Source organism: Pinus tabuliformis, chromosome 3_2, assembly GCF_031772625.1.
Source record: "Pinus tabuliformis cultivar Carrire ecotype Pingquan chromosome 3_2, CPIR1, whole genome shotgun sequence".
Classification (NCBI taxonomy): domain Eukaryota; kingdom Viridiplantae; phylum Streptophyta; class Pinopsida; order Pinales; family Pinaceae; genus Pinus; species Pinus tabuliformis.
The window spans coordinates 1,031,136,337-1,031,149,769 of NC_142302.1; positions in this window are offsets into that span (position 1 = coordinate 1,031,136,337).

The window sequence follows — 13,433 nt, forward strand, 5'->3', positions numbered from 1 at the left end:
GATTGCAATTAAGATTTGATGCAACCTTGTTCTTATGTGAACCATTAATTGATTCGTTTGGACTTGGAATTTATATATGATGTTTAACCTCTTTTTGTTATGCTCCTACATGATAGATTAGGATAGTTAGGACTAGTTTAAGTAGTTTAGATAGGATTTGATACATATAGGTTATTTGTTTCCTTTTGTTGATTTAATTGAAGTCTTCCTCCAAGAAGCAATCTTTCAACACCTTTAACAGTTTATGGGATCCTTTAAAACCCGTTGGAACTAGCCACTCCAAACGAAAGCAGGTTTAAAAGGGGTTTGTGATCGTGTTAGTCCCCCTTGTTGGTATAGTGAAAATTCGCCATGTCAACAAGGCCTCAAGACACAAAGCCCTCAAAAAAATAACCAACAATCCCTCATATAAACGAGATAGGCCAAGGAGGGTTTCCACAACCCAGATAGACCAAAGAAGTACATAGACGAAATGACAGAGGAGAGGGATACCTACACAGTGACAAGAAGATTGTCAGAGAGGAAGCATAGCTATATAGCACACAACAACAACAGAGAAAAAAAAAGGAACTTGACCCACAATGAATACCTGAAGGGGAGGCCGGACTCCACAACCGAGCCATGAGTTGAAACCCCAACCTGAGCGCAACCAATGGCTGAAGTACCATGATACCACAACGTGCTCACCAGGACCAAGATCGTTAATAAAAACTACAGGAAGGCGAAACGGTGGAATTGGAACAGGGTTTTTACTTATCAAATAAGCAGCCAAGGCATTGACGAGAGTAACAGGTGGAGGGATTGTGAAATGCGACCAAAACCTAGTTAGAAAACATCACCTGCAAGTTTTAAAGGAATCATTCACAGACATTTGAAATAAGGCATACTCAGAATGACAAACCAAACCTGAGGCCTCCATGGAAAACCAGGTGTACAACAAGCACCAGGTCCAATGAAAAACATTCATATAACTAGCAAACGATAGAGGACCGGAACCAGAGAAGAACCAAGAGGATAGCGGGCAACAGAGACTTATCTTCTTCCAGAGCCAAACCAGACGAGCCATAGAGGAATGGAATCATAACTCAAACGAACAACCATGCAAATGAGCCCAGGTTGAGCCATACCATAGACGTCATGCTCACACAAAATGAGACCAACCTCGGGCCGGATGCGCATTGAAGGTGCCATAAACCCTCACCAAACCTCGGTGTGTGCCAACGCGGGAAGGACCAAGGATGGGCCAGTTGCCACGTAAGTCTTGCCACACAACCATCTCAGGATTGCCATCAAATTTTGGTATCAGAGCAAGTTCTTTTCTCAAAAGAAAAAAATGGAAGTAGGAAGAAGAGGTCGAGGTAGAGCTATCAGGAGAGTAGCCGATGAAGGGTTGCGAGAAGAAATCAGGATCCTAAGTGCCCGATTGGCAGCAGTGGAAGCAGGGAGGCGTAGGGATCCAGAAGGTGGTGATGATAGTGAAGAAGAAGTTGCAGCCACGACGGATGGGTCAGACAAAGAGGGACCAGAGATAAAATTATTGAGATCAGTTTTGTTGGCAAGTAGCAAGCCGAAGCCAGAGCTTTCGAATTATGATGGAAGTTTATCTACGGAGGTATTGTTGGACTAGATTAGTGAGCTGGATAAATATTTCGAGTGTGAAGAAATCAGTGAAGATAAGAAGGTCAGGTTTGCAACCACCAAACTGAAGGGACATGTAGCACTGTGGTGGGACAGTGTGTAAGCAGAAAGGAGGAGGTCAAATAAACCATTGATCAAAAAGTGGAACAAGATGATTGCCAGGATGAAGAGTAAGTTTCTACCCAAAGTTTATTAGATTATTTTGTATAGGTAGGTGCAGAACTTGAAGCAAAGAGCAATCACTGTGAAGGAGTATACAGAATAATTCTATAAAGTGAACCTGCAAGTGGGTTATGTTGAAGATACCTTGGAAAAGACAACAAGGTTTGTGAATGGCTTAAGGATGGAAATACTAGATGAGATTAGTATTATTTCCCCCAAGTCCATAGAGGAAGCCTATCAAAGTGCTTTGAAGGTAGAAGAAAAGATCGCCAGAAAGCAGAATGCCAGAAGAGGATGTGGATCTGGAAAAGGAAGAGGACAGTCTTTTGGCAGAGGCAGAACTATCAACAACAATGAAGAGGGCAGCAGTTCAAAAACTGCAGGACCAACTAAAAAAGAAGGTAACAATAGAGGAGGAATGCCTTACCTGTAGGTTTTAACCCTGTACAGAAATTACCTGCATATGAATTCTAAGAACAGAAAAGAAACAATGCGAGATCATAACACATAAAACACATATACACAAAGATTTTTCCCTGGATCCCAAAATTGGGACTACTAGCTTGATTTTTCATTATTTTCCTTTCAATGTTATAATACATATTTATACATGTCGAAGCATCCAATACCATGGACTAAAAACCATCGCATCCAATACCATGGACCGAAAACCATCGCGTCCAAAACCATGGACCAAAAACCATAGGTAGGTCCGCCCAACTTAATATAGGGTCCAAAACAAATTTTCCCGGGACACTGCCCCAGACACCATAGAGGGGGGCTACCCGCCCCCCTCAAACCCCCCAAATAGGGGGGATTCCGCACCCCCTGTGACCACCCCGCTACGTAATCGACACAACGAAGGGGAGGCGGAGCCCCCCCTCTAACCCCCCGGTTCACTACATGGGCTAGTCGTGGAAAGAATATAACACAACCCAACATTCTCCCACTTGTTGTTTTCTTTCCACAGGGGGCCACAGGAGAGCTTAGTCATTTATCCACCCCTGAAACGCCCATTGTTTCTCTACACCAAGAGAACTTCTCAGAGCTCACATATTTTGTCAATGCATCTGCAGTATTCTTCAAAATGTCCACCTTTACCAACAACACCTTTTTGTCTTCTATCATATCCCTCACAAAGTGATATTCAACATCAATGTGCTTTTTCTTTGAATGATAAGCAAGGTTCTTTGCCAAGAAAATTGCACTTTGGCTGTCACAATATATCCTTATAGCTCCTTGTACTAACTCCATACTTGAGCACAATCTCTGCAACCAAACTGCTTCCTTGCTTGCATGAGTGGCTGCCATGTATTTTGCCTCTGTAGTTGATAGTGCCACTACAGATTGTTTCTTACTCATCCAACTGACTGCACCTACAAATAGGTTAAAAACATACCCACTTTTAGATCTTCTCTGATCCAGATCTCCAGCCCAGTCTGCATCAACAAAGCCACGAATATCAAACACTCTGTCAAATCCTAGTCTTCCTTGGTAGCATAAACCATAATCACTAGTGCCACGCAAATACCTGAAAACCCGCTTCACTACTGTCCAGTGCTCCTTCCCTAGTTTTGACATAAACTTGCTCAATACTCCCACTGCATGTGCAATGTCTAGTCTAGTACGGACCATCACATACATCAGGCTACCGACTGCACTTGCATATGGAACACTGGACATGTCCTCTTCCTCTTCTTGTGTCTTGGGACACTATTCAACAGATAACTTTACACCTACAGGAATAGGAACCTTCATCGGTTTACTATCTTGTATATTAAACCTTTGCAATATTGTCTCGACATACTTCCTCTGGTTTAACCAGAGCTTCCTCTTTGTCTGATATTTTTTAATTTCCATGCCTAAAATATAGTTTGCAGCACCAAGATCTTTCATGTTGAATTTGGAGGACAAATGGTTCTTCAAATCCTGGATAATTTCTTTGTCATTTCCAACCAACGACATATCATCCACATACAAGACTAGATAAATAACACGGTCACCAATTAATTTAAAATACACACAGTGATCTGCTTTGCTTCTGGTGAAGCCAAGTCTCCGTATAAATGTATCAAATTTCTGATACCACATCCTTGGTGAATGTTTTAACCCATACAGAGACTTCTTTAACTTGCATACCAGTTCTTTCTTACTCTTCACCGCAAATCCTTCAGGTTGCTTCATGTAGACCTCCTCTTCCAGATCCTCATGAAGAAATGTTGTCTTCACATCCATCTGTTCTACCTCAAAATCAAAAGTAGCAGCAACAGATAAAAGTAATCTAATAGAAGTTACCTTGGCAACAGGAGAAAAAATATCACCAAAATCAATTCTAGGAACTTGGGAATAACCTTTTGCTACCAACCGAGCTTTGTATTTCTCTACCTTTCCTTCTGCATTTGTCTTCTTCTTGAACACCCATTTGCTACCAATGGGTTTCCTTCCAGCTGGCAACTCCTCTAGATCCCAAGCCTCATTTTTGTGCAAAGATGCCATTTCATCAACCATGACCTCTTTCCAGAGTTTTCCATCCTCTGAATCTACTGCTTCCTTTACAGTTCTGGGATCATCATCAATAATAGATAAAGCAGAATTTGAATAGAAAGTAGATGGACTATACCTTTCTGGCTGCCTTCTTTCTTGAACTGATCTTCTCACACCTGGAGTTTGTGGCTCTTCATCTTCTGATTCCTCCTCCGTTGTAGAGTCTGATTCTTCCTCCGTTAGCTCAAACTCTATCTTCTCAAGTTCCTTTGGTTGGATTTCATATTTAATAACATCTTTCACCTCTCTGAACACCACATCTCGGTTGTAGACAACCTTCCTTGTTACTGGGTTCCAAAGCTTATAACCCTTTAAACCATCCTTATACCCAATAAAGATGAACTTTTCAAATTTACTATCCAACTTGGTTCGTTTCTCCTTTGGAACATGTACATATGCATCACATCCAAATACCCTCAGATGTGACAGAGGGTTTCTTACCAGTCCATACCTCTTGTGGAGTCTTATCCTCCAACGTTGATGAAGGTGATCTATTGACCAGGTAACACGCTGTCTTCACCGCCTCTGCCCAGAATTCTTATCTTAACCCGACACCACTGAGCATGCTTCTTGCCCTTTCCATCAACACCTTGTTCATTCTTTCTACAACTCCATTTTGCTGAGGTGTATATGGAGTAGTCTTATTCTGTGTTATACCACACTTCTTAAATAATTCTTCAAATTCCTTACTGCAAAACTCTCCACCGTTATCTATCCTCAGCACCTTTATCTTCTTCTCTGTTTGGTTTTCCACCAGAGCCTTAAATTCTTTAAACCTGTCAAAGACTTCAGATTTCTTCTTAAGGAAATATATCCATGTATTCCTTGAGAAGCAATCTATAAATGATACATAGTACATAGACTTACCCAGTGATGGAACCTTCACAAGTCCAAACACATCATTGTGCACAAGCTCTAATATCTATTTCTCCCTCTTACCACTAGAGGGGAAACTCACCCGATTCTGCTTCCCATATACAGAATTTTCACAGAAATTAAAATCCAGAGAGCTATTACTCATACCTTCTACCATACCTTTACCATGAAGTATTCGAAGGCCCTTCTCTCAAATATGTCCAAGCTTTTGATGGCACAACATGGTCTTCTCTCCAGAGACCACTAGATTTTCTGCTCCACTTTCAGGAACCACAGAACTATTGCACCCATCAATAATAGTGCTACCTTGTAGCTTGTACAGAGTTCCAATCCGAACTCCCTGCATCAATACCAGTGCTCCCCAAACCATCTTGCAGGTATCCTTCTCGAACACTATTTTTACACCTGCATCATTCAGCTTGCTTACAAAAATCATATTTCTGGCCAATTCAGGAATATATAGAACACCAGGAAGTGTTCTAACCCTTCCACCTTGCAACTTCAACTTTACCTTTCCGCAACCAACGATTCTAGCCTTCCTATCATCCCCTAAGAAGACATCAACACCATCGTATTTCTCATACTCGCAGAACCACTCCCTATGGGGAGCGAAGTGAAGGGATGCACCCGAGTCAATCAACCATGCCTCATGATCTACATGTGTACTTGAAAAAGCCAAGTACACATCCCCACTGTCATCTGAGGTGGTTTTCGCCTCTGCAGAAGGAGCATTTTCCTTTGTCAAGAGCTTTAGATTTACAGTCCCTTTTGTAGTGCCCTTCCTTTCCGCATTTCCAGCACACCACCTTTACAGGTTTTCCTAGAGATTTAGATCTCCCTCTAGATTTAGATCTCCCATTCAATAACTTATATTTATTTCTGTTCTAGGACCGTCCTCGTACAGACAAGGCATCACCATTCTGGCTCTCCATATTTTTCCGTCTCATCTCCTCCATCAGCAAGGATGAGACTATTTCATCAAACTGCAAGGCAGTTGCATTGCTACCTATTGCAATAACCAAATTATCCCACGAATATGGTAGAGAACACAACAAACTAATGCACTTATCTTCATCTGAAATTTTGATATCAACAAACGATAACTAACTTACCATAGTATTAAACGCATTCAAATTCTCTGTCACCGAGTCTCCATCTTTCATCCTCAGGTTATATAGCTTTTTCCATAGGAACAATTTATTCACTAGAGACTTAGATTTGTACAAAGTCCCTAACTTGTCCCACAAAGCCTTCGACGTAGCTTCCCCTAATACATTCAGCAATACTGAATCTGAGACACACAATTGTATTGTGCTCTTTGCCTTCCGATCCAACTTCTTCCATTCTTCATCAGACACTCCCATTGGTTTAGTACCTGGATCTACCACGATCCATTGATCTTTATCCACCAACAAATCCTCCATCTTGAGTTTCCACAACTCAAAACTTTGACCATTAAATTTCTCAATATCTATCTTTCCATTGCTCGCCATCTTCTTTCACCACCAGAATCAATCCCGCAGATCTCCCACTGAACAAGGCCTACCACAGGTCCAAGCAAAACCCCTCAGCAACAAAGGCGTCCCCTTGAAGCAAAAACACCTCTGATATCAAATGTAGGTTTTAACCCTGTACAAAAATTACCTGCATATAAATTCTAAGAATAGAAAATAAACAATGCGAGAGCATAACACATAAAACACATATACACAGAGATTTTTCCCTGGATCCCAAAATCGGAACTACCAGCTTGATTTTTCATTATTTTCCTTTCAATGTTACAATATATATTTATACATGCCGAAGCATCCAATACCATGGACCGAAAACCATCGCACCCAATACCATGGACCAAAAACCATCACGTCCAAAACCATGGACCGAAAACCATAGGTGGGTCTGCCCAACCTAATATAGGGTCCAAAAAAAATTCCTCAGGCGTTTTCCCGAACCCTATAGAGAGGGGCTACCCACCCCCCTCAAACCCCCCGGACATGGGGGGCTGCCGCCCCCCTTGTGATCCCTCCGCTACGCAATTGGCACAACAAAGGGTGGGCTCCACCCCTCTCTAACCCCCTGGTTCACTACATAATCTAGTCGTGGAAAGAATATAACACAACCCAACATTACCAATGAGGAAGAGGTAATGGCAGAGGTAGAGGAAATGCCTATCAGTGTTACAAGTGTCACAATTGGGGACACAGGTCTTTTGAATGTCCTGAAAGTGATCAAGCAGGGCAAAGAGGAGCATATGTTGCTCAGCCAGAAGAAGCAGAGGCACCGCACAAGAAGTGGAGAACATGTCTAAAACAGGAAAAGCCTTAGTTTTAAACAAGGTATTGTTGAAACCGGCTAAAGAGTTAGCTAACCAGACACACTGGAAACCACTGTTCCGAACTGTGTGTAAATCACATGGGAAATGCTGCAAATTGATTATTGACAGTGGGAGCACTGACAAATTGGTAGCCACTGAAATGGTAGAAAAACTGGGTTTAAAAAGATTGAAGCACCCAACACCATACAAGGTGTCTTGGTTACAAAAAGGACACCAAATTCTGGTTGATGAGCAGTGTGAAGTGGAGTTTCACATTGGTAGGTATAACGATAAAGGAACTTGTGATATCATGCTGATGGATGTGTGCGATATACTACTGGGCAGACCATGGCAGTATGATAGGAAATTTTTCCACGATGGGAAGACAAACTGTTACAAGTTTTCTAAGGATGGGATAACGCATACGCTAGTACCCATGAAAGAGGAGGATATGACAGAAAACAATGGAACGAAAGCATTACTATTAGGAGGAAAAGAGTTTCTACAGTAGATTGGAGATGATGAGGTAAAATATGTAATTGTACAAAGGCCAAGAGTGGTGTTAATCCATACTGAGATTATTTACTTACCTGAGGAGATACAGGATATGTTGTAGGAGTTTAGTGACATTGTGGTGGATGATCTACCAGATAAATTGCCACCGAAAAGGTGTACCAGTCACCACATTGATTTCATTCTAGGGGCTAGTTTACCAAACAAAGCTGCTTACCGGATGAGTCCAAAGGACAATGAAGAGATCAAGAAGCAGGTACAGGAGTTTTTGGATAAAGGGTTGATTTGGGAGAGTTTAAGTCCTTGTGCGGTCCCAACTATTTTAGCTCCCAAGAAAGGAGGTGAATGGTGGATGTGTACTGATTCTCGAGAAATTAACAAGATCACTATTAGGTATAGGTTTCCTTTACTGTGGATGGACGACATGATGGACTGTTTGAGTGGAGCAGCATATTTTTCGAAGATTGATTTGAAAAGTGGATATCACCAGATTTGGATTCGTGAAGGGGACGAATGGAAGACAACTTTCAAGACCAATGAAGGCCTGTATGAATGGCTGGTCATGCCATTTGGACTGAGCAACGCACCTAACACATTCATGCGCTTGATGAATGAGATGCTGAAGGAATACATTGGAAAGTTTGTGATTGTATATCTAGATGATATCCTTATTTTTAGTAAGACGGAGGAAGAACATTTCCGACATGTCAGGTATGTCCTGGAAAAGTTGCAGCAAAACAAATTGCTATTAAATTTGAAGAAGTGTACTTTTTTAAAGAAAGAATTGATTTATTTAGGATTTGTGATTTCAAAAAATGAATTAAAGATGGATCTAGAAAAGGTTGCAGCCATAGTTAGCTGGCCATCCCCCAAGAGTTTGTTTGAAGTGCAGAGTTTTCATGGGTTGGCGAGTTTTTATCGAAAATTTATAAAAGATTTCAGTGGGATTTGTGTACCCATGGTGGATACCGTTAAAAAGGAAAATCAACCTTTTAATTGGACGGAGTCAACGGAAAAGGGTTTTTAGCTACTGAAAAAGAAGATCACCAAATGACCAATTTCGAGGTTGCTAGATTTCAACAAACTTTTTCAAGTTCGTTGCAGTGCCAGTGGGACAACCATTGGAGCAGTACTCTGCCAAGAGGACAAGCCATTGGCTTATTTCAGCAAGAAGTTGAATGAGAGTAGGTAGAAGTATAAAGAGATCAAGTTTAGAAATGAGGCATTAAAAGTTGAAACATATGCTCAGTATTTAAAACAGACTCCTAGCAATCAGAAAAGGTTAATGTCAGCTTTTTGACATTAAAATTGGTAAAATGAAAATGACCTTTTTGCATCCTACAGTCCAGTAGCCTAAGACCTCAGCAGATTACAGGATGAGAAAATTTGAAGTTTTTGCCAGGGATGTTCACCCTATTGATCAAATTGAATTTCATAAGCAGGCAGGAGAAATGATCTACTCAACAATGACCAACAAGGCCATGAGTGTTCAGAAACTGCAAAATTCTCTAGACAACATCACAACACAGTTTAAGCTAAAGAAAGTATCCTCACATGCAAAGGATAACATAATCAAGTCACTAGAAGACTTGGTTATTGAGATTGGCTATAATCCAAATGACATCAAGGCTGCAGAAAAGCTGATAAAGAAGAAAAATGAAGACATTGCTGCACTGAAGAAGCAACTTAAGTTGCCTCCTTCTGAACATCCACAAACCAAGGAGGTTCTAGAAATACAAAGCAAGAAAGATGAAATGATGGACCTCATTCTTCAACTGAATGCTCCATTGAAAGAAATGGAGAATGAATTGGAAAATTTAATACAGCTGAAACAAGCCAGCATTGAGACAACTACTGCTACTGCTATTCCTACAGTTACTACAACAATTCTTTCCACTTTGGCAGCTTCATTAGCCCCAACAACTCCACTAGCTACAACACTTCCAACTACATTAGCAACTACATCAGCAACAGGTTCAACAACAATAACAACAACTCATCCTAGTGATGAAGCAGCTAAACTGGTCAAAGCCATGGAGGATATGTCCATCCAGACCACTGAAATAAATAGACTTAAGGAACAAATGAAAAGTCTAGAGGATGAGAAGAAACTGGCTCAAATTATGCATAAGAATGAAGTTCAGAAGACAAACAGGTTGAATGAAAAGATAGGGAAGTTGGAGAAAGAATTAACACTAAAAGAGCCACTAGCCCAAGCAAAACAACTTTTATGGGCCAATATCATTGACTTAGTCAATGATATTTGGCCATCTATACAGGTAATATTTGAACAAAATGACTTAGTCAAAGAGGTTGGTGAGGCAATTCAAAGAGTTAGGGACGACCTTGGAAATATGCCAGAAGAAGTCTCAAGAATAATCCATTTCCTTAACTCAAAGAATAAATATGAATTGCAGGAAATTGGAATAGCTGATAGAACTGGGATCATACTAGAGTTTAAAAAGGTAATCACCAAGAGGAACCTGATGACACAACTTGAGGACAAGTGCCAAACAATGAAGCTGACAATAGGAAGGTTCATGGTGAAATTTGATGCTTTGAGGTAGAAAGGTCTACCTAATCCACTGGTAATTAATGACAGATTAATGCCACATGAAGACTATGATAAGAGAATCAGAGAAGTGGCAAAGGAACAAGCCAGAAGTTCCTCCATGAAATGGATGCCTACAGGAAAATTCCTGTACTAGGCATTTGAGAACCTCTTTTACCTCTAGCACGAGGTAAAAAATCTTTTTGTAAACAAGCCCACCTTTGCAAAATACACAGAAGCTGATGAAGTCTACAGAAGAATGGTAAATATTAAGTTACCAGATACAGAGACTTGGGAAAAGTTAAATGATTTACAGTAAACATGCAAGGTAAATAGTGAACACAAAGCAGTCAAAGTAAAACAACAGATCAACTAAGTCAAAGAGTATCAGATGAAAGAGTATCAATCAAAAGCCAAGAGTAAAAGGACAGCCAACGTAGAGCAACAACCAAAGAGACAAAGCAACAAGAGTTCAAAACAACAAACAACAAATCAGTAAAAGAACGGACAACTAGCCTTTTAGTTTACTAGGTGTCTCGATCTTCTTGCATGAAGATATTTATTTTCCTTGAATAATTCCTAAAACAGTGTAGGATATTTTGTAACTATTTTTTGTATAAATACTTCATAATTTGAAGCATAGAGGTGTGGATTGCTGAACATTTCTATAGTTACATTGATCTGAAAGCTTGAGGGTTTATTATAAAAATTTTCAAGTCAGTAGACTGGACTGAGTAATAAAGGCATTGCATTACAGGATTTATGTGTTGGGCCACTTCAATGAAGTATCTTTCATTTGTCAAATTTTTGTTTTCTTAAGTATTTCACAAACATACATGTTTTTTTCCAATTTGAATGAAATAACTGGAATTTTACTTCAGAATTTGTTTAAGTACACTCTATCTTGAACAATTATTCATTTTTATGTTTTCTTCTGATATCCAGAGTGGGGAATTATTCAGTGCTCCCTAGCTTTAATTGAAATCTTTCATTTCCTTCATTATCCAGTTTGAAGAATCCTTGACTGCTCCTTAACCCCGATTGAAAAACCACTTCACCATCTAGCCTAAAAGATCTGAATTTACTCAGCTACCTTGCCATGTGGACACTATCTTTAGAACTTTGATTCAATCATGTTTTCTTGACATTTGGACTCCATGGCCCAATGATAAAAAGGCACTTATATATCCATCTGAATCAGTGATTCCACCACCAAATCAAATCAAAAACCAACCAAGCCTTAAATAACTAGCCTAAAATCAATTGACTCAACAAAGTTAAATCATAAAGAGAGATCCCTCTTTGAGCATTAGGAAGGCTAGACGCTGATCTCAAAAGTAGGTTTGTGGTTACCTCTATTATTTCTTTCATGAAAACCCTAGGGAAATTTTAGAGTGATAACAGAATTGATGCTCTTTCAGTAGTGTAAGAACTTTATCCAGATGTTGTAAGTGCTCCTTCCAATTCTTATTGTAAATTAAAATATCATCAAAGAATACTAATACAAACTTCCTAAGGTATGGACGAAATAATTTGTTCATAGTGGCTTGGAAAATTGCTGGTGCATTGGTTAACCCAAATGGCATTACTTTAAATTCATAGTGACCTTCGTGTGTTTGGAATGTCGTTTTTGGTATGTCTTCCAACCTGATTCTGATTTGGTAATAGCTTGACCTTAAGTCCAATTTTGAGAAGTATTTTGCGCCATGTAGTTCATCCAACGTTTCATCGATAAAGGGAATTGAGAATTTGTTTTTAATCATTATTTTGTTTAATCCTATATAGTCAATGCATAGCTTAAATGAACCATCCTCCTTCCTTACCAATACCACTGGAGCAGCATACAAACTTTTACTTTCGTGATGATCCCACACTTTAAAAGGTCTTGGATTAATCTCTCAATTTCGGTCTTTTGGTGATGTGGATATCGATATGGCTTGGTGTTGATGGGGTCTGACTTTGCTTTGACTAAAAACCAATTTTTTTTTTTTTTTTTTAAACCCTAGTTGAAAGAAGGAAACCAATTTTTTTTTTAAAGAAGGAAACCTTAGTAGGAGGATTTGTAGGAAGAAATGGAAAAAATGACGAAAAAACATGGGTTCTTGGTCATAGACAAATAATCAATTAGAGATATATGGTCTTTACCAGGGAATTTTGTTAGCCAAAGAGAAATAGGTGGACACACTTATGGTTATGGGGGATTCTCTCCTAATATTGCATCATCTTGTTGAAAGGCTTGCTCCTAAAGGACTTGAAGCAGTTCCATGTCCTAAAGAGACTTCAACAAAGAAGCAAGCAAGTATGCTAACGAGGGGTGTAAATTGAAGATAGGTGAATTAAAGGCCAATGGCTAAACCAAACATGCTATAATTTCGTAATGATGGATGAAGTTTATTAAAAAAACATTAGTTAAATTGGTAGATACAAGAAAATATAAAAATGGGAAATTTGGGGGCCCGAGTGACTTTGTGGCAACCCCCATGAAACACATTCATGCAAACAAGGCATCATGAAAGATTTTATAATCAATTAGTAGGGTAAAGTGTTGTAAGATTTGTGTTTTGGTGGAGTAGTTCTATAAGGTAGTCACCTACAAAACCCTTCTATTTGTTGCTCTCCTCAAGAAAATCATGAATTTTTATTGGAAAAAAAAAACAATTGGAAAATTTTGATGAATTAACTTTCTAATGCTTGATGTATTTGTTGCAAACCATATACAATATAAATATTCTTTTTATTTTATTCTTTAAAAATTACATACTAAAACTTTGAAAAAATAAAACCCTAAAATTTGAGAACATTTTATTTAGTGAGTCTAGGCTTTGTCTAAATCGT